Consider the following 23,639-nt stretch of genomic DNA (forward strand, 5'->3'; position numbering starts at 1 on the left):
TCTTTAGCACAGAATCATTCAAACGTGACAACTCCATCTATCAGTATGATTAGTAAGCATCAAGAGTATGTATAGAATAGTATAGAATAACAACTGGCATGAAATAACTTAACCGCTTCTCCACATAAATGGAAAAATGCAAGCGGGACACACAGCTATGGCCAAAAGTTTTGCATCATCTATAATTTTAGGATTGAGACATAATTAAAAAAAAAAAAAAAAAAAAAAAAAAACTATATGAACATAATTAGATATTTTATTAACATCATGTAATCAAATAAACTACAAAATGATATCGCAAGTCTACCGGAAGCCATAATAGTAGTACAGTATTTCATGTTAGATTTTCAAATGTCACATTTCTCAAATCTTTTCACTTTTCATAAGTATATGGAAAACTACAAAGTGGTATATAATTCAATATGGTAACGTAACATTATTCAACAGGTTTCATTCGACTTCATGAAGCAAATTTAGTTCATTCTATAGGGTGATGCAAAACATTTGGCCATAGCTGTGCATTTGGATGGATGTATGGACGGGATAGACACCTGTTCTGAGAAGGAACATAGAAAGAACCCACAGGGAGATTAGAAAGTATTTAAACTAAACAGGTTCTAGTTAGGACCAAAGGTGTAAGTCGCAAAAACTGAATTCCTGCGTTTAAATGCTGGAAGCATCAGAAATACATTAGAACTAGAAGCACACATTTTAACTGAAAAGTAGAGTGCTGCTAGAATCACAGAAACCTGGCTTAGTCCTGAAGATGGTGCAGGATTCCATAGATATGGGTACAAACTATCCTGAAAACACACACCGGATAGGAGAGGAGAAGCTCTATATATTAGGGGTGATTCTACAAATAAAAAGCATTGATTTATCTCAGACTAATAACCAAAGTGAGCTGTTAGGTAAAAGCACCAAAGGTTTTTCTGTTGGGGTTTGTTACAGCCCCCCAGGTTATGGGTGATTTCATCTTGCCCAGTATAGTGGGGAAATCCTACAGGATGTGGTTCAGTAGAAACTGAACGGATAAATGAGTGCTTAAGGAAACAAGGGTAGAAATATGAAAACCACTGGCTAGTATCGTGACTAGAGACACGTGAAGTTCCTGTAGAGCAAATGTTGTACCAGTATTTAAAAAAGAGGGGCAAGCTCCCGAGTGGCTGTCCAGTGAAAGCACACGTGGAGTGCTGGATGTGCACTATAGTCTGGACGTCGCGAGTTTGAGTCCAGGCTATTCCACAGCCAACCAAGGACAGGAGCTCCCAGGGGGTGGCGCACAATTGGCCGAGCGCCGCCCGGGGGGCAGGAGGGTTAGGTCAGCCAGGGTGTCCTCGGCTCACCATGCACCAGCGACCCCTGTGGTCTGGCCGGGCGCCTGCGGGCTTGCCTGTGAGCTGCCCAGAGCTGCGTTGTCCTCCGACGCTGTAGCTCTGGGTGGTTGTATGGTGAGTCTGCAGTGTGTAACAAAGCAGGTGGCTGGACGGCACACGCTTCAGAGGACAGCGTGTGCTCGCCTTCGCCCTCCCGAGCCAGCGCAGGGGTGGTAGCGGTGAGCTGAGCTAAAAAGAATAATTGGACACCACTAAATTGAGGAGAAAATAACAAAAAAAAAAACTAATTGACGACTCTAAATTTAAAAAAATAAAAAAATAAAAAGACAGACCCAGGTAATTATAGATTACTTTAACTTCCATAACATGCAACATGAAGGAAACAATATCAGGAGGTAAGTTTGAAGACTATTATAATATTAGAATTATAATGTTAGGAAATGCAGAGTATTGCATATTGGGTGTACAAATATAGGTTCTAGGTGTAAAATGAATGTGATGGAAATAGGGGAGAAATATTTTGAACGATCTTGTCAATATGGGGAGGCAATTAAAAAAGCCAATTGAATGATAGCATAATTGCAAAAGGTGCGGAATACAAGTCTAGGGAGGTTATGCTAAGATTCTACAATGCCCTTCGTTACCTTCAGGTTCTGTCGGAACGCAGTCAGGTTTTTCTTGAGCAGCAGCAGGTGGTAGTATACAGAATGGACTGTGTGGACAGTTTATATAGGCACACAGTTCAGCGGGTTTGCAATGCCCCACCCCTCTACCCATTCATGTAACAAGATCTGGAAGGGAAGCGGAGCACATGGAGGGACTCGAGGAGGAGATTGATGGGGAGGTTTGTGTGAGGTGAGCTTCTGGAGATTCACAAACCCACACTACAATGTAATGGGCCCTTTTTATGTAGTAACTGGGGACATTTTGTGGTGAATATTTCTTCCAAGCAGTGGTACTTTTACTGTTACAATGATGAGCCACAATAACATTTTGTATTTTGTAATATACTTGTACTTACAAGAACTGAAGTCATTGTATTTTATCTTGCTCTTAATTGTATTAATACTTGTACTGTGATTCTTGAAATGTATTTTTTGTTTACAACTGTAATTTGCCCTGGATAAGGATGTCTGCTAAGAAATAAATAATAATAATAATAATAACATATTTACTGTAATGTAGTTCTTGTCTGCCATGTTGAGCCCAGGGCTCTCAGCATCACTGAGATTGACTTTGTGTTGGCATCAGGGTGCTGAGATCCTTCACTGGCTTAGCTTAAGAGTCTTTTCTATGGCATGTCTTTATCAAGGGTGAATCAAACAGAAGGGTGTGTTAACACAAAAATGTAACAGGGCAGTGCAGGTACTGGAGATATTAGGCACTAGATAGGTCTTACACCAGTGCTGCCCAAACCCGGTCCTGGAGAGCCCCTATCCAGCAGGTTTTATAGGTAACCTTTAATCATCAATTTCTTAACACCTGGAACAATTTCACTGTGATCAATTAAGCAGGTGATTTATTAAATTAAGTAATTTAGAGATCATTTGGTACAAAAAATGAACTACCCTTTTCAGCCCTCAATGGCCTGGATTACATGCTGGGAAAATGTCATGACTTATCTGTCTACTGTCATGACTTATTTAAGGTGGTACGGCTGAATTATAATTTTAGATAGTCTTGGTTTGTTTAATTTAATAATTCCTGCTTTGAAACTTCATGTTGTATTTGATTTTTGTATAATGTATTACATTTGTATTCAAACATAAACTAAACATAAACCAAAACTAACTAAAATTGTAATCCAGACCCTACCACCTTAAATAAGTCATGACAGTAAACAAGTCATGACATTTTCCCAGCGTGTAAACTGGCCCAATGACCTTCCCTTAATTGAACAAGTTATTTGCTTAATTGATCAATAACTTCCATGTGTTCCCAGTCTTTAGAAATTAGCGATTTAGGGTGACCTACAAAACTTACCATATAGGGGCTCTCCACGACCGTGTTTGGGCAGCACTGTCTTACAGTGTAAGAAAACACTGCAATTACTAGGTAATCCACTGGAGGGGAGTAGAGTGTTACCTTACAACATACAGGTATAATCAGGGCACTCACAATAAATTGGAAGCGCTTGGTTATGAGGTGCCGTTATTATTATTATTATTTATTTCTTAGCAGACGCCCTTATCCAGGGCGACTTACAATTGTTACAAGATAGCACATTATACATTATTTCACGTTATACAGATATCACATTATTTATTTATTTTTTACATACAATTACCCATTTATACAGTTCGGTTATTACTGGAGCAATCTAGGTAAAGTACCTTGCTCAAGGGTACAGCAGCAGTGTCCCCAACCAGGGATTGAACCCACGACCCTCCGGTCAAGAGTCCAGAGCCCTAACCACTAGGGACATAATTCAACTGACACCTCATACACTACACACTGAAATTGCATGCAGTACACACTGAAATCTCATACAGAACATGGTGAAATCTCATACACTACATAGTGAAATCTCATACACTACACAGTGAAATCGCATACACTACACAGTGAAATCGCATACACTACACGGTGAAATCGCATACATCGCCTGCTAAAATTGGCAAAACAATTATAACAACGATTTTGAAAGTCAAAGCCTTTGTTTTGGTAGTAACGATGTCGAATATTTTTCCCCCTGAAAATGAAGATTATCATTTGTTTGAGTTGTGTTTTCATACATTCCCTTTTGACAAAACATGTGAAAAGCAATGAAGGGATATTGTGAATTACTTTAATGGGGTACTCCGTTGACTTGAACACATAACAAGGCACGAGTTCAACAATGAAATCATTATTTTAGAGCGTCTACACAGGGATCTTGAAGACCAGACAAGAATAGTAAGTTCAATGCTTTCTGCGTGCAATTCTTTCACTGGTGAACCGGAACATACACAATAACTTATTTGTATTCTTGAAATGATTTACAACACTTTTCGTCTTTCTCTAAATGAATATGAAACCAGACCGCTCTGTCCTGCCAATGCATCTTTCGTCTACACGTACCCCCAACTGTTAGAACTGGGGCTGTGGGTCGACCTCAATGCTGCATTTCACGAGAACAAATAAATCATTGCATATCCCTTGGATTCAGTTGGCAAAGTATTGCTACGTGTTTTGGAATACACCGGCGTACTCTTTTTAGACTCATAAACCGTCTGAGAATTCAACCACAGCCATTTTCTGCTATTTCCAACCATGATTTGAATCGTGAGATATTTAATATACTACAAAATACACCCAACGCTGGGGAAACATATGTGCTTGGAAGTCTAAGAGGACGTAATCTCCGTGTTCAGCGTTGGCGTGTAAGGCAGAGTATTCGAGATGTTGACCCCGTTGGGAGAGCTTTCAGACGACGTATGGCAATTCGAAGATGGATTTATAATGTCCAAAGTCCTAACCAGCTGTGGTATGTAACCCTTTCAAGTTTTAAATGTCTTAATAAATATTGTAATTATTTCAAACATTTGGGGGGGTCCTACTAATTACCCCAAAGTACCCCAGAGTTACCACAAAGTACCCCACAGTTACCCCAAAGTACCCCAGAGTTACCACAAAGTACCCCACAGTTACCACAAAGTACCTCAAAGTTACTACAAACTAACCCCAAAGTTACTACAAAGTACCACAAACAATCCTTAAATAACATAAACAGTAATGCATTTTACTCTTAGAAAATCATGCATGCTAAATGAATATAACAGCCACAATACACTTGTATTGTAACACTTGAAATGTATTTGCTTACGATTGTAAGTTGCCCAGGATAAGGGCGTCTGCTAAGAAATAAATAATAATAATAATAATATATACAGTACTGTGCAAAAGTTTTAGGCAGGTGTGAAAAAATGCTGTAAAGTAAGAATGCTTTCAAAAATAGTCATGTTAATAGATTATATTTATCAGTTAACTAAATGCAAAGTGAGTGAACAGAAGAAAAATCTAAATCAAATCCATATTTGGTGTGACCACCCTTTGTCTTCAAAACAGCATCAATTCTTCTAGGTACACTTGCACAAAGTCAGGGATTCTGTAGGCATATAGTCAGGTGTACGATTAAACAATTATACCAAACAGGTGCTAATGATCATCAATTCAATATGTAGGTTGAAACACAATCATTAACTGAAACAGAAACAGCTGTGTAGGAGGAATAAAACTGGGTGAGGAACAGCCAAACTCAGCTAACAAGGTGAGGTTGCTGAAGACAGTTTACTGTCAAAAGTCATACACCATGGCAAGACTGAGCACAGCAACAAGACACAAGGTAGTTATACTGCATCAGCAAGGTCTCTCCCAGGCAGAAATTTCAAGGCAGACAGGGGTTTCCAGATGTGCTGTCCAAGCTCTCTTGAAGAAGCACAAAGAAACGGGCAACGTCGAGGACCGTAGACGCAGTGGTCGGCCAAGGAAACTTACTGCAGCAGATGAGACACATCATGCTTACTTCCCTTCGCAATCGGAAGATGTCCAGCAGTGCCATCAGCTCAGAATTGGCAGAAAACAGTGGGACCCTGGTACACCCATCTACTGTCCGGAGAAGTCTGGTCAGAAGTGGCCTTCATGGAAGACTTGCGGCCAAAAAGCCATAGCTCCGACGTGGAAACAAGGCCAAGCGACTCAACTATGCACGAAAACACAGGAACTGGGGTGCAGAAAAATGGCAGCACTCCAAACATACAGCGAAAGTCATTAAGAACTATCTTCAGCATAAAGAAGAACAAGGAGTCCTGGAAGTGATGGTATGGCCCCCACAGAGCACTGATCTCAACATCATCGAGTCTGTCTGGGATTACATGAAGAGAGAGAAGCAACTGAGGCTGCCTAAATCCACAGAACTGTGGTTAGTTCTCCAAGATGTTTGGGCCAACCTACCTGCCGAGTTCCTTCAAAAACTGTGTGCAAGTGTACCTAGAAGAATTGATGCTGTTTTGAAGGCAAAGGGTGGTCACACCAAATATTGATTTGATGTAGATTTTTCTTCTGTTCACTCACTTTGCATTTTGTTAATTGATAAATATAAACTATTAACATGTCTATTTTTGAAAGCATTCTTACTTTACAGCATTTTTTCACACCTGCCTAAAACTTTTGCACAGTACTGTATAATTTGAGGCGATATACTTTATTGCCTTGCAGGGAAGTACTTTACAATAACAAAACTTGTTTTTTGAACATGTTAATAGCAATGAGGATAACTAAAGGTAACTTTATTAATGTTTTTTTTTTATATAGCACAGGTAATGAAAATAAACATAGAGAACTTCACATCATCAGGTCATGTACTATATTAGCAAAAGACTCAAACACTCTTAACTTTAAATGACACAGCTATTTCTGTACCACCAGCAGTAAGATTTTCACTGTATCAATGCTTATTTCCATTACCTGTGTTATATAAAAAAATCCATTAATGAAGTTAAGTTTAGTTTATATAAACGTGTTAAAACAAACACTTCATCTTGTGACGTACTGCACTGAAACTTAGTAAAGTACATCGGCTCAAATGATACAAATGCATTGTTGTTTATGTTATTTAAAAATTGCTTGTGGTATTTTGTGGTACTTTGTGGTAATTAGTAGGACCGAGCAAGAATGCTGCCGACATTTACTCCTTATATATAGCCTCCAAATGAAAAATAATTATAATACAATTTTTCATATTTTTTTTTAATAAGCAAAAATGCTGCAGGACCAAGACAAAACTGTCCAGACAGGGCATAAAAAGGGTCTGATCTTCCTAACACCTGCATCAAATGGTTAGCCTTTTACCTCCCCATTGTCCACATATAAAAATAATTATCATTATAGCAGTTTCCCTGTTTTTTTTAAAAAATACATTTTAATGCTTCCGGACGAAACAACACTAATTATCAATTTTCCAATTTCTGTTTGTTGTTGCTGAAAGAACTTTTCCATGTGTCAAGAAAATCTGCAGACCAGCAAGAATATACGAAGTTAAGAACCAACGCAAGTAATGCAAGAAAATTAAGCTTTACTCTCTCTGCGCCCCTCATATGTAATTTATGTAACCGTTGTAATAATAATAATAATAATAATAATAATAATAAAGCAGTGTGGCAAAGTGGTAAAGATGTGCAGGTGAGTGCAGTGCAGAGTAATCACACGGACAACGTTTGTACAGGTGCAAGGGTGTTTATTTAATTTAATAAATGTCCAGAGCCTTAAGGCAAACCTGCAAATAATAAGAGTGTTGGAAGTGATACAGCGGCGTGTATCACTTCGGTTTGTAATCCCACGGGTTTGACCCGTCACCCACACAAAACACAAAACACAGACACAATTAGACAGTGCGTGATTCTAGTGCTAGTGGTGAAAACAAAGACAGTTCCGGTAGTGAAAAGGTGAGTGGTGAAGTCCCGGTTTTTCGCTGGGCTGCGGCTGCAGCTCCGGATCGTGCTCAGTAATCTTTAGTGAAAACAACACACAAGACACACAGTGTTAAGACACAGACACGAAACACTCAGTTTGTTTTACAATACGGGCTGCTTCTCGGTTACGTAATTTAACCATCTACAAAGGAACAGATCACTCAAGCCATGCCCCCTATTTATACTCTCTCCCATGACCCCGAAGTTAACGAGCACATCCGCTCCTCCAGTCCTCGGATGCCACACCGTTTACCGTCCGGGTCAATGAGCTTGGGTGCCGTAGCTCCGCCCCCTTCCTAAATGACCGACTTCCACCTACCCTACGGAATAAATTGTCGTGCCATTTAATTAAGGGTACTCTGTTCCTCTTGCACCGTGCCCTCACAGGTCGAGAGGGAGATCTAACACCAAGAATCATTCGATCTCTGTCACAGAATGACAGTCCAGTATCAGCTACTAAACCCTCTGGACTGGCCCGGACAGGGATAACACGCAACAAAAAACCATAGGTGATTCAAGAATAATTATTTTTGATAATTATGGATGGCAATTACAGTATTTGATTGACATATGATATGTGATATTAAGATTTAATTAAGTGCCCCATCCAGGCAGTTTGGTCTTGGTCCAGTTTTTACCTATTCCCATATTGGAATTTATAACACTGAAGAAGACAAATCCAAATGCCAGAGACCAATGTTTTTCAGTATTATACAATATTTGGCTTTTAAAAAACAGGTACAGTAATAATATTGATATTACATTTAAAAATAGTGTGGAGTGGTGGTTAGGGCTCTGGACTCCTGACCGGAGGGTTGTGGGTTCAATCCCCAGTGGGGGACACTGCTGTTGTACCCTTGAGCAAGGTACTTTACCTAGATTGCTCCAGTAAAAACCCAACTGTATAAATGGGTAATTGTATGGTGAAATAATGTATAATGTGATATCTTGTAACAATTGTAAGTCGCCCTGGATAAGGGCGTCTGCTAAGAAATAAATAATAATAATAATAATAATAAAAAAAAAAACTATTTTGTACATAAATGTTTTTATAGGATGAGTTCATTGTTTTTTTTCTGACCGGTTTCAGGCACATAGAGAGCAACCACAAGCTTATCAGCTGGAGGATGGTATTTCATGGATGTATAGATGGCTATAGTCGAACTATAATATATCTTTAATGCCTTGAAAACAATAGAGCATCTAGTGTCCTATCTCTTTTCTGCAATGGAGTTCGCAATTTTGGAATGCCAAGAGTGCGTGGTGACCAAGGCATGGAAAATGTGGAAGTGGCACAATATATGTTACAAACAAGAGGCCTGAATCGGGGAAAGCTTCATAACCGGTCGCAGTGTACACAACCAAAGGATTGAAAGGCTGTGGTCTGAACTTAACAGAGTAGTTTCGTCCTACTTCATCAGTTTATTTATGTTCATGGAAGAGCACAACATACTTGATTCTCTTAATGAGCTCCATTTGTTTAGTCTCCATTATGTGTACTGACCAAGAATTCAAAGGGCAACAACAGAATTTGTATCTCAGTGGAACAATCATGGCCTTTCCACACAAGGAGGACATTCTCCCCTTCAGTTGTGGCACAGAGGTGTTCTGCAGCAGCTGGGCTCTAACCATCCTGCCAGACAGAATTTTTGACCAGGATGGGGAGGCATTTGGCATATATGAAGACGGTCCACTACCTGACCTCCAGACAAATAATAATGTGGTAATTCCAGAAAACAGCCTTAATTTAAATGAAGATATTAATAATGATATTCATCAATTAATTGATCCTCTGGCCAGAGATGGCAGTCATGGTATTGAATTATTTAGAACACTTTGCAATTTTCTTGAGAGCAGAACACTGTATCCTTAATAAGCAGCTGGCTTTGTTGGTATCCAGTCTTTCTGCATGTATTTCTGGGAACTAATATACTGTTACTTGTTGTGGTAAAAGGGGCAAATATCTAGCAACACTAACTACTTTTAAGTGTGCTGGTGGTTATTTGACCTTCAAAACCAACAATGAAGTTCAAAGAACAGCAGTAGGAGTGTAGTTGTTATTTCATAATACAGCAATTCCTTATGTGGAAAACCCTTTTTTGGTTCATATGGTGAAATTACATCTAAAATGTTATATTCCATCAGACATTTCTTAAAGTGAGACTAAACTAAAAAACATAACTCTCTTTACATGTGTTTGAAAAATCTGGAAAGTATAAAGTATACATTGTTTGTTAAGCAGCATACATTTCCTAGATGAGTTTGACCAAATATTTAAACTAATTATAACAAATTAGTATGACAGATGCTAATCAGTAATTTAAGCCACATAAAGTGATGTTATCAACAATACAAAAAGAGTACTGATTACATTCTCTATCGGTGTTATCACTGAAGACATGTGCAAACCTCTGTTACCCGATTACGCTTTTTACTATTCTACAAAATCTTTAATGAACAGTCCAGCTCAAAAATAATTTAAGGTCATACGATTATATATATATATATATATATATATATATATATATATATATATATATATATATATATATATATATACACTACCGTTCAAAAGTTTGGGGTCACTTAGAAATTTCCTTGTTTTTGAAAGAAAAGCAAATTTTTGGTCCATTAAAATAACATCAAATTGATCAGAAATACAGTGTAGACATTGTTAATGTTGTAAATGACTATTGTAGCTGGAAACGGCTGATTTGTAATGGAACGTCTACATATGCGTACAGAGGCCCATTATCAGCAACCATCAGTCCTGTGTTGCAATGACACGTTGTGTTTGCTAATCCAAGTTTATCATTTTAAAAGGCTAATTGATCATTAGAAAACCCTTTTGCAATTATGTTAGCACAGCTGAAAACTGTTGTGCTGATTAAAGAAGCAATAAAACTGGCCTTCTTTACACTAGTTGAGTATCTGGAGCATTAGCAATTGTGGGTTCGATTACAGGCTAAAAATGGCCAGAAACAAAGCACTTTCTTCTGAAACTCGTCAGTCTATTCTTGTTCTGAGAAATGAAGGCTATTCCATGCGAGAAATTGCCAAGAAACTGAAGATGTCGTACAACGCTGTGTACTACTCCCTTCACAGAACAGCGCAAACTGGCTGTAACCAGAATAGAAAGAGGAGTGGGAGGCCCCGGTGCACAACTGAGCAAGAGGACAAATACATTAGAGTGTCTAGTTTGAGAAACAGACGCCTCACAGGTCCTCAACTGGCAGCTTCATTAAATAGTACCCGCAAAACACCAGTCTCAACGTCAACAGTGAAGAGGCGACTCCGGGATGCTGGCCTTCTAGGCAGAGTTGCAAAGAAAAAGCCATATCTCAGACTGGCCAATAAAAAGAAAAGATTAAGATGGACAAAAGAACACAGACACTAGACAGAGGAAGATTGGAAAAAAGTGTTATGGACAGACGAATCTAAGTTTGAGGTGTTCGGATCACAAAGAAGAAAATTCGTGAGACGCAGACCAAATGAAAAGATGCTGGAGGAGTGCTTGACACCATCTGTCAAGCATGGTGGAGGCAATGTGATGGTCTGGGGGTGCTTTGGTGGTGGTAAAGTGGGAGATTTGTACAGGGTAAAAGGGATCTTGAAGAAGGAAGGCTATCACTCCATTTTACAACGCCATGCCATACCCTGTGGACGGCGCTTGATTGGAGCCAATTTCCTCCTACAACAGGACAATGACCCAAAGCACAGCTCCAAACTATGCAAGAACTATTTAGGGAAGAAGCAGTCAGCTGGTATTCTGTCTATAATGGAGTGGCCAGCACAGTCACCGGATCTCAACCCTATTGAGCTGTTGTGGGAGCAGCTTGTCCGTATGGTACGTAAGAAGTGCCCATCAAGCCAATCCAACTTGTGGGAGGTGCTTCAGGAAGCATGGGGTGAAATCTTTTCAGATTACCTCAACAAATTGACAACTAGAATGCCAAAGGTCTGCAAGGCTGTAATTGCTGCAAATGGAGGATTCTTTGACGAAAGCAAAGTTTGAAGGACACAATTATTATTTCAATTAAAAATCATTATTTCTAACCTTGTCAATGACTATATTTCCTATTCATTTTGCTATATTTCCTATTCAAACTCATTTCATGTATGTTTTCATGGAAAACAAGGACATTTCTAAGTGACCCCAAACTTTTGAACGGTAGTGTATATATATATATATATATATATTATACATACACACACCCATATATATAAAATGTTACAGAACATGCCTGATCAGTTAAAGAAACTGTGTCTTTTGAGAAAGGTTTTTTTTTTTGTATTGAGTGAGAAAAAAATTCAAGATTGAAATTTCACTGTTTATTACTTGAAGGTTTGTAAAAATACAAATGTAAAAGATTAATTAAAACATTTTCACTGTTTAACTGTTGCATCTGTAATTGTACTGGACACTGGTTTGTTATAAACTTAGGAGTAGTCAAAACTTTACTAACAATAACTGGATATTTCTCAACAGTTTCATTATACCACTTTTCTTAATGATATCTGCAACAGTGGGAAAACATCAACATTCATTAATTCCCTAGGTTAAAGAAGGGTTATTCTTAGAAGGCAACCATCATTTTAATATGACACATTAGACATATGAGAAAAAACTCACAAACTGTGTTTAATATAATTTTTTGGTGTACTTTGACACAACAGTAAAAAAAACATTATTAGAGATAGAAAACAAATTGTAAGTACATTTTTCCAAAACTTTAAAACACTCAACGAAAGCACAATGGATGAATTATTCTACACATTGTAGCAATATTTCAACTTGTATACACTGAAAACGAAAGCTCACACCTTCATTTAAAATAAATGAAAACAAATGAACACCTAGATGAACAAATAGCAGGGTCAGGAAAAATCTAGCATTATACATCCCCGCGTGTTTCTATCACTGCAGGAAGAACAATTAAAAAACAAAACAAAAACAAAAAAAAAAACCCACAAGTGCAAGTACACAACACAAAACCTTAAACATTTGTTTTTTTGTTTGGTTTTTTTTAATCGCTTTTCCTGCAGTGATCAGAGGACACACCCCTGATCTCAGACCCGACTCCACTATATCTGCCATGTTGAAAAGGCCTTTGAAACACACTTTGAACTTATACCGGTAAGTGTAAAAAGTTGTCAGGATGTTGACAATGAAAAGAAAAATGACAGGTACGTTAAACAGTTGTAGAAACAAGCAGGGATATATAATGCTAGATGTTTCCGAACCACGCTATTTGTTCTTCTAGGTGTTCATGCAGAATAGTAAAACAAGTAAGTTGCGATACAAATACTGAGAAACTGGCAGTCTGCTAAAAAATAACCTCACTCCACAAACTGCCGAAGTGCAAGTTCTACTCAATTCCAAAGCCCTGAGTATTGCAAATGGCAAAGTCCATATTTGTTTTAAAATTTTCATAATTTTCTAAAAGAGGCAAACGCAGACAATTGACACAGGTGTTGGCAATGGGATACTTGGCTGCAACATCTTGTGGATGAAGGAACTCTAAAGATGGCTCAGGACAAAATCCAACTGGTGGAACTGTGCTGGACCCAGTAGCAAATGCAAGAATGCATTCTAGACTTGATTCAGTGTTCCCCTCTGAAAATAAAACATGTAAATAGTATTGATTAAGGCTTGTATGCCTATGCTAAAATAAAAACAGCATATTCTCTGGCCTTTTGTACAGGGGAAGATAGTACCTTAGGGTTTTAAAGGCTGACTGGCATCTTTACTCCAAGTAAAGAACTTTGCAGTTAACTGCTATTTGTATAATGTAAAAAGGAAAACTTCCTGCAGCCACAAAAACTCGATCTGAGCAATATTTGCAAAAGAGGCATTGGTGTTAAGTTTACAAACATAGAACTACCATCTAATAATTTAAAAGAGAGATGTACAGATAATGGTTAAAGTTGTATGACAGAACAATATTTAGAAGCTTGCAAACTACTGAGTGATGAAACGTTAAGCAATTTTCAAGGCCAACAACCCCCCCCCCCCCCCAAAAAAAAGAATTTAAACCAAATGCAAGACTTGCCTTCTGCATCTTGCAAGTAATCACACCAAAATGCCACCACTCTACTTTCCACAAATTTCCTGTTACTTCCATCTATAGAGAACGTAATGTGGAAGAGGCCGTCCAAGATGTTAGCAGTAAGTTTAATGGGTTTATGACAAAGTAGGGGACAAAATTTATCTGGGTATTGTTTAATCTTCTCTAAAATTCCAAGTGTTTTCATGCCCTCCTTAAACCTGCAAAGGGAAAAAGCTAATTATTTATTTATTACATATTTTTTAAATCAACAGCTGAACTGTATAAAAGTAGGAGTAAAGTAGTGAAGTTGGGTCTCAAGAAAACAAAAGCAGACATCACAGCAAGTACAATTCAAAGGGAAATGGTTTGTGCACCAAAGCGTTTGCATTTGTTTGGATCTTTCTAAGGTTGTAAATCAACATTTAAACGAATACACATGTAAAGTGTTTAAATATTCGGTCGTGGGGGTACACCAACTAATGATAAGAAAAGATAAGTGCTTGGAAGTTAACTACATCAGTTCAAACGAGTTTGCATTCATTTTCCCAAAGTTGTCACAAAACATTTTCTGATATACAGTAGGAAAGCCTAGTGTGGTGAAGGAAGTGAAAATAACTGAATGGAACTATTTTGATTGTCTTTATTGTGGAGCGGAGAGAGGGGGTATACATATAATTAAAGTAAATAAAAAATAATTTGTATTATACTGTTTAAACTGTTTAAACTCTTCCAGCCCTAGTTCTTTCTAAAATGTAATACTTATTGCATTACACTACAGCATGTTAGATAAAAAAAAGAATAAAAAAACACTAATCAAACCTTTCAAATGACCCACGGACACGATTCACAACCTGAAAAATCAAAATATCCTGGACTAGGACGTCCTTTTCTTCTAAACGTGTAATAGGCCTAAAACAGCCGGCATTTATCAGGTAGTCAACACATGCTTCAGTTGATTCTTGAAGATTCTGAAGACAGGTAGAATCTGAAATCTGCAATAAATAACAAGTTTAAATAAAAAGGCATCCAGGTCAGCAGATAAGACATCCTATTAAAGATTTGCTCACACTTTGGACAGCATTTTCTAGATGTTAATACACATTGATATTCCCATAGAAAGTTCAGAAAGAACAATTAAGTATACTCAATATACAGACGTGCCTAAATTTGTTGGTACCCCTCCACAAAAAACGAAGAATGCACAATTTTCTCTGAAATAACTTGAAACTGACAAAAGTAATTGGCATCCACCATTGTTTATTCCATATTTAATAGAAATCAGACTTTGCTTTTGATTTTTTATTCAACATAATATTGTAAATAAGAAAACAAATGAAAATGGCATGGACAAAAATGATGGGACCGCTAACCTAATATTTTGTTGCACAACCTTTAGAGGCAATCACTGCAATCAAACGTTTTCTGTAGCTCTCAATGAGACTTCTGCACCTGTTAACAGGTAGTCTGGCCCACTCTTCCTGAGCAAACTGCTCCAGCTGTCTCAGGTTTGATGGGTGCCTTCTCCAGACTGCAAGTTTCAGCTCTTTCCATAGATGTTCGATAGGATTCAGATCAGGACTCATAGAAGGCCACTTCAGAATAGTCCAATGTTTTGTTCTTATCCATTCTTGGGTGCTTTTAGCTGTGTGTTTTGGGTCATTATCCTCTTACGCCCCCTCTTGTCCCGCGGGCGGAACACAGAACTGCATGTAAATATTATATTTCATAACTCATTTTTAATATTATTACAAAAGCAAAAGAGAAAAAAAAGCTAACTCGATATCAAAATCGTTGTTTTCCTACCGTCAAACAGCGAAGGAATTTTTCGAATCCGTCATTTCACCGCTGAGATATCCCATTCGCAATGTGTCTAGTACCCCCATGCATTCAAAATAAAAGCAATCGACTAGCTTGCGTTTTGCTGCTCTGGTCTTACAACCTTGATGACGGTAAAATCTTCCTGATCACGTTGTAGGGGAGGTCACAAGCTTTCCATTCATGCCTTTACTGTGTTTGTAACCCAATACATCACAGAGTAATTGATGTGCAAACAAACACGCCCACCTCTTGAATGAGATAAGAGAAAAAAAAACAAACAGCTTTTCAAAGGCAAATGCATGTGTCAATGGCTAGCCTGTGAGTTGCCAGAAGATAACATCCCTTTTAGAACTTAGTATATCAATTGACATAAAGATTTACACAATGTTTATTTTTGGAGAGGTTTGGGGACCCTTGGGCTTAGCTTTGTAAAAACTCCTGTAGAATTTGATCAAACAGTTCCAAATTTTTACCCAGTATATTAGACATGTTGGTGAAGCACTATTTTCATATGCTACAAGTTGAAAAAATGACTATAGAACATAAAAAAATGAAAAGCGTTTGTTGTTTTTTTATGTATTTTTTCTGGATATCTCCTTCCAGTGTGGTACTGAGTAAGACTTTTATCACACCTGAGGTTTTAGTCTTGATGCCCAAAGGGTTACCTTGAATTCAAGCCCTGAACCATGCCTGTGCTGTCTATACTTTGGAAGATATTGTGATTTATTTAAGGGCACAGCCCCCCAGGCGGAAATTGTCTGTGAGGGGCTGGGGTTTTGAGAGGTTATCCTGTTGGAGGACCCATGACCTGTGACTGAGACAGAGCTTTCTGACACTGGGCAGTACGTTTCGCTCCAGAATGCCTTGATAGTCTTGAGATTTCATTGTGCCCTGCACAGATTCAAGGCACACTGTGCCAGGCGCAGCAAAGCAGCCCCAAAACATAACCAAGCCTCTTCCATGTTTCACTGTAGGTATGGTGTTCTTTTCTTTGAAAGCTTCATTTTTTCGTCTGTGAACACAGAGCTGATGTGACTTGCCAAAAAGCTCCAGTTTTGACTCGTCTGTCCAAAGGACATTCTCCCAGAAGGATTGTGGCTTGTCAATATGCATTTTAGCAAATTCCAGTCTGGCTTTGTTATGTTTTTCTTTCAAAAGTGGAGTCCTCCTGGGTCTTCTTCCATGGAGCCCACTTTCGCTCAAAAAGCGACGGATGGTGTGATCAGAAACTGACGTACCTTCACCTTGGAGTTCAGCTTGTATCTCTTTGGCAGTTATCCTTGGTTCTTTTTCTACCATTCGCACTATCCTTCTGTTCACTCTGGGGTCGATTTTCCTCTTGCGGCCGCGCCCAGGGAGGTTGGCTACAGTTCCATGGACCTTAAACTTCTTAATAATATTTGCAACTGTTGTCCCAGGAACATCAAGCTGCTTGGAGATGGTCTTGTAGCCTTTACCTTTACCATGCTTGTCTATTATTTTCTTTCTGATCTCCTCAGACAACTCTCTCCTTTGCTTTCTCTGGTCCATGTTCAGTGTGGTGCACACAATGATACCAAACAGCACAGTGATTACTTTTCTCCATTTTAGAATATCTTTGTAGAATAAGCAATAATTCATCTCTTTTCACAGCTTCTTTGCTTTATTCTATGACATACCAAAGGCATGCAAGTATACATGATAAAATAGCTTTTAATTTCATCACTTTTCAGGAGGAATGAAGCATTATTTCAATGAGCTGTAAGGGTACCAACAAATTTGAGCACGTCTGTATATATTAAAAAAAGATTACATTAAACTATATCCCAAAACAATCCAGTAAGACAATCATTTTTCAGCTTGTTGTTTATCTTTTTTAGTTTTTCAAGTAGCTCGAAATCAGCTACATCTTCAATGACTGGTTTCGCTGTTTCTGGGCCAGTGGCAAAGCAAGCAAACAAGGTGGGAGAAAAAAACCCAGGAGCAGGCCCTCCATGCACCAGACACACGGCTATCATTCTCCCAGTTTCAAAGTATAAATCCTCCCTCACAGCTGAAATAACAGAATTTCCAATATGATTTTCATGTAGGATAACATCATTATCTCCAACTAAAACAGCTAAAAGGAAGAAAGTCGACTTAACTAGTCGACGTAATGTCTGGTCAGTACACCAAAGCTCAAATCCTGTATGGCCAAGTATGGAAACTTTACAAAAAAAAAATGTTATTATGTTATACTCTCATCAAGCTTACTAATGCAGTTTGGTGAGTCACTGGACCTGAGATCAAACTAATGGTCTTTTGTGTTGAAACCATGTACCTTAATCTTAAGAGATTCTGAACAAAGAAGTTCTGTTTGCAATTTATTTCCCCAGGTCACCATAATACAACAACTTGTTTTAAGTTGGTCTTTAAAATATAACTTACCTTTTGAACTGAGTGCTCCTTCAGCTCCTTCAAACATGGGTGACTGCTCAAGGCTGTGCATTAGCAAATGCAAAAACTCTCTGCGGGGACCCCCTAGATACACTGCCTCCTCCAATTTTCCCATATCATCTGAGAACTTAACAGACATCCTTTTGTTCGGACTATTATTATTATTATTATTATTTATTTCTTAGCAGACGCCCTTATCCAGGGCGATTTACAATCGTAAGCAAAACTATAGGTAGCTCTTCGAAATCCTCTCAAGGCTCCATCCAAAATATTTGCTCGGTTTATGTTAAACCTGGAAACTTCCGCATGGCATATTTTGGAAGCAAGATCTAATAATTTCTTTTGCTTGCAAAGGGGTGGCTGCAGAAGTCCTATTTAAATGGAAATAGAGAAGACAATTAGTATTGCTTAAAGACATCATTGCAATGTAAAGAACACCAATTAAACAGTATAATGCAATCTAATACCATTACCACTATTTAATTTCAGTAGTTCTGAGTTCCAATGATGTCAATTTCCTATTACTCTCTGTAAATATACTTTTAAAACACAAATCCATCATTATTTAATAGTTTTTATAATGCATATAAACTATTTCAGTAGGTTCAATCTAACTGATTAAAAGCACTCAAATTCATACAATAACTTTTGACTACTTAGATGAATAATGGAAAGTTGCTCCAGTTTGTATTTTCTAGTTGGCAGCTTCGATTTTATACAAAAATATTGTAATTTAGTATTTTGCCAAAACTCATATAGAGAGAGAGAGAGAGAGAATGCTTAATATAAATGTACACACATGTATATACTAAATACATATGAGGTTGTGTGGTCTAAATTAATGAATGAATAAATTATATATCATCACTGGATTGGGAAAATAAGGGGATATAGATGCTATATACATATATATATATATATATATATATTGTATTTCATATCACTTACATCAGTTGATCCTCAATGCTAGCCCTCATTGCTTCATTTAAATCTTCAGAGAACTCAGAATCGCTGTCGTTGCTGGTACTAATGAGGTTAAGGTAAGTGTTATATTCAGAAGCTGCTGACAATTCTGTTATTGGCAAATGCACAGAGACCTCTCCTTTATTGCCTAATGTTTCTTGATTTACTAGTAGTTCTGTTTCTGAAGAAAAAACAGCTCTGTGGGTTGGATTTGCAATGTCATCATTCACAACAGTTGTAACTTCAATTACTTTGTTTTCTGCAGGCATTCTGTCATCTTCCTCCACAATTACAATGATCTGGTCTGCTGATGCAGGCAGTGTGTCGTGTCTATATGCAGACACATGGGTTGAAGCATGGGCTTCCTCTTGAAAGGAATTCCTTGATTCAGGAAGAACAATTTCAGACTCTTTCTCAAGTTCATCTTCTGACTCGGGCTAATAAGAGTTAAACAATGTATACATACTTACATTAAGTGATCTTGAAGGCTTTAAATATAAGGTTTTCTGTCCAAAAATTTTGTGAAGCATTCTTCCATTTAGCTCTCGATTCCCTGACAATGTTGGGACTACCAGTTTGTTTCCACAGCCCATCATGAACTCCACACTGCAAGAAAGAGAAGCAAGCTTTTGAGTCACCTCACATAACTGCACCACCAGTCTAATACTTTTACTGTCTTTGTTATGCAGATTTACAACATGAACACAGTAAAATAAGGCTATATTAAATATAACTGTATATTGGCTGGCTTGGATGTAGTGTAAATACATACTGTAAAATACAAAAAAAAAATCATACAGCTTTAATGTTATGAACAACTTATGAGTACACTACCTTACATTTTGCATGGAAGGCATCCCTTAATTTGAACATCACCGTCATGCTGTCCCAATTCTTAGAGAACTCAAAGGCATTCAAAATATGCCCCATTTCATACAGTTTTTGTTTATTGTTCTGCTTTACCACGTTCTTTTCTTCAGGGTTTTGCAGGAGAATGACATCCTTGTAGAAGTTTTCATGGGGTGTTACACAGCTTCTCGGTCTAGGATAGAAACACACCGTGCAATTGATTTCTCGTTTTGTACAGCATTTCAATTCCAATTCCATAGGAGACATCAGCGTCATAACAATTCAATTAGAATCTTTACTATAACCTTTCACCGCTTAATGACAAGTTGAATTTGTCGCTAAGCAGTAATTAGAACTAGATCACAACATAGTTAACAGCTATTATTTAAACTAATTACTCGTCTTTGCTTTCTTTATGTTTGGCTATCAGCAAATAACCCCATGACCAATGTAACCGAGTGTTTACTAAGTAGCAAAAACTGCTTTCACGACAATTAACATTTCAATATTTTTGAAAGTTAAACAGCCGAAAGAGCACTGAAACAGAACACATGCGACGTGCCTGCTGGCGTCGGTTAGCTAGGCCTACACTCTTTCACACTTACTGTTATCTCCGAATACAAAGCATATTTATTTGCACAACTTTGCTTGAACTAAAAAAAAATACTGGCAGAAAAACGTTTCAGTACAACTGCGAATGCATTTATATCAATAAATATAATCGTGGTTGTTTTAACTGCTCTCAGTGAGACGTGTGTTTTGAAGCATAACTTTTAATTTGTGATTAAGAAAAATATACTGTACCTTTTCCTTGACCGAGTGCCAAGAACCAAAATGCTGCCTAGTTTGGTAGTGGGGTGTGTCTGCCGTTCTTGAATTTGTCGGGGAAGTGATATTCTGAACTTCGTTTTGTTTACAAGCAGTTTGACTTTGACATGTAGTACTAGTAGGCCTATGAAACAAACTGTTAATTTCTGAATTGACAGTGGTATGTACAGGGCGTGCTTTGGCCGATGCCCTTTGATCAAGTGCATTTGAAAGAGTATTTATGATTCCAGGTCTAGTTAAAATTTGTTCTATTAGCTCTGCCGCTGTACACCTCAATCCCTCCATTCTGACAACCTGTGCAACTGAAATGAACTCCTTTGTCTGACGCGGGAGTATTTTATGATGTCACTGACCTTGTTTGAATTTTCAGTATGTAGCGTATGAGATTTCACCATGTGGTGTATGAGGTTTTACTATGTAGTGTATTAGATTTCAGTGTGTAGTGTATGCGATTTCACAATGTAGTGTATGAGATTTCACTATATAGTGTATGAGATTTCAGTGTGTACCGCTTGCAATTTCAGTGTGTAGTGTATGAGGTGTCAGTTTGAATTATGTCCGGTACGGCGCCTCATACTTGGTCGGAGACCGCATTTGTTTCAGATTTCAGAGCTTCGCCTTTTTCTCGCTATTTTGGTACCGGTAGTAACTTTTGGGTAGTGTGTGTGTAGTTTATTTTAGCCAGAGAAATGATCCTTCCAAATGCAGATAACCTAATTAATATTAAAATGCAGGAGGGTATATTTGAATGTTTGTTCCGATTTGTCCTTGCGTGTCTACTGATCATACATACAGTCTTCTTAAACCGGGTTTACAAGAAGTTTTTATGTTGTGTTGGAACTGCAAGTGCAGCCTGCTTCGTCATTTAGGGGAGGGGGATATTTAAATGCCTGTGTTTGCTTACTAAGTTGGAAAATAACAACTTTGAATATCGTGAGGAGAGCTTTATGCGTTGCCATGAAGATAAAAACATTTAACGAGAGAAATGAATTCACGTGTTGTCGCGCACATTCTGAATTACGCCGCGCATTACAGGTTACCTTTCCAACACACGCACACAATTATATGAAACATAATTTCTACTAAGTAAAAGTTTTACTACTTAGAATTGATATTTGTCTGTGTGTTTGTGGAACATGTGAAAGTTAAATTTCATTAACACTCGAACCAACTTTTACAATACATGTTTTTATTTCGACTATAACCTACAGTAGTCTCTCTCTCTCTCTCTCTCTCTCTCTCAGCAGCTCAACCTGGATTATGAGAAATCATATGTTACTTTTGTTTGAGATTAAAAACTACTTTTGTTTTTACAGTTTTGTATGTACATAAACCTGTTTACACACTAGTTTGTTTTCAAATGTTTATTTTATTATAGTTTTTCGTTTTCTGAAGTAGTGCTTTATGTGGTAAGTTACAAAATAAACCCCTTTATGTTTAATTGTTCATTTAAATACGGTGTTTCGGTGCAAATGTTTGATATGATGTGCTTGAATACAACTTTTAAGTTGTATCTGTTAGTTTGTCTTTCATTTTAATATTGATGATGTTTAAAACGTACCGTGATAATGACTGCCGTCGAATGCTGTAGGTATGAGTATAACCGCGGAGGTACATGGGAGGTATGACACAGGCCCGGTTTTTGGGATGGAACCGCATAACACTCTCGCGTTTTGATTGGTCCATGTCTGTCACATGAATATGTCGTCACACGAGTGGAAAAGCTTGCAGGCATTTTTAACATTGTGATAAGAGAGAGCGAGAGATTCAATTTGGCATAAAGTACTATTTCTTAAACTTCTTCAAAGTGGTGTAGGGGGTAAAGTCTATGACATCATAAAATCGATGTACTCAGAAAATAAGTGTGGTGTGAAAATTGGCAACAAAAGAACAGGGCTGCAGTCTGAGCCCAACACTGTTCAACATATATATCAATGAGCTGGCCACAGTGTTGGAGCAGTCTGCAGCCCCTGGCCTCACTCTACATGACACTGAAGTCAAGTTTCTGCTCTATGCAGATGACCTGGTCCTGCTGTCACCCACAGAGCAGGGGCTGCAGCAGAGCCTGGCACTGCTAGAGCAGTACTGTCAGACCTGGGCCCTGACAGTAAACATGAACAAGACCAGAGCCATGATATTCCAGAAGAAAGCCAGATCTCAGGGAAATAAGTACCACTTCACTCTAGGCAACACCACCCTAGAGCACACCAGCAGCTACACATACCTGGGTCTGACCATCAGTGCATCAGGGAGCTTTAACCTGGCAGTGAATGCACTAAAGGAGAAAGCACGCAGGGCTTTTTATGCCATAAAGAGGAGGCTCTACAATATAAATCCCCCCGTCAAAATTTTTGAAAGTGTAATTCAGCCAATTGCTCTCTATGGCAGTGAAGTGTGGGGCCCAATCACCAACAAGGACTACACAAAATGGGACAAACACCCCACAGAAACCCTGCATGCAGAGTTCTGTAAAAACATCATGAGATTACAAAGAAAAACACCAAACAATGCATGCAGGGCTGAATTAGGCCTTTATCCATTGATTATTAACATCCAAAAAAGAGCATTAAAATACTGGATTGATCTAAAAACTAGTGACCCAAACTCACTCCATCATAAAGCCCTGCAATACCAAGAGCTCAGCCCAGAAAAGAGTCCCCTCAGCCAGCTGGTCCTGAAGCTCACTGAGCTGAACAACACTGACATCAGTCAGCTTCAGGACAGCACTGCAAAAACAATTCCAATTAGTGTAAACCAAATTATAAAACACCTGAAACACTCCTATCTGGACCATTGGGATACAAACACTAAAACACAAAACAAACTAGAGTGCTATCGGACCCTAAATAGAAATTACACCCTGGCAGATTACCTGGTAACTGTCAGAAACACAAAGCAGAGGCAGATCCTGACCAAATACCGGCTCAGTG

The 23,639-nt window shown here is 38.1% G+C and overlaps 1 long non-coding RNA gene across 2 annotated transcripts; it reads right to left on the reverse strand.

Moving 5' to 3' along the window:
* Positions 1-13,845: 13,845 nt before the first annotated feature.
* On the reverse strand, positions 13,846-22,334 carry LOC117407378 (uncharacterized). 2 transcript variants are annotated; one of them, XR_009329691.1, is made up of 7 exons: positions 22,271-22,334; positions 19,872-20,074; positions 19,503-19,638; positions 19,018-19,469; positions 18,061-18,440; positions 14,656-14,828; positions 13,846-14,054 (listed from the first exon to the last, which is right to left on the reverse strand). It is a non-coding gene; the product is annotated as an uncharacterized LOC117407378 (long non-coding RNA). The 2 variants fall into 2 exon arrangements; XR_009329690.1 differs by having other exon boundaries at positions 19,867-20,074.
* Positions 22,335-23,639: the final 1,305 nt, after the last annotated feature.

Source organism: Acipenser ruthenus, chromosome 10 (genome assembly GCF_902713425.1).
Source record: "Acipenser ruthenus chromosome 10, fAciRut3.2 maternal haplotype, whole genome shotgun sequence".
Lineage (NCBI taxonomy): Eukaryota > Metazoa > Chordata > Actinopteri > Acipenseriformes > Acipenseridae > Acipenser > Acipenser ruthenus.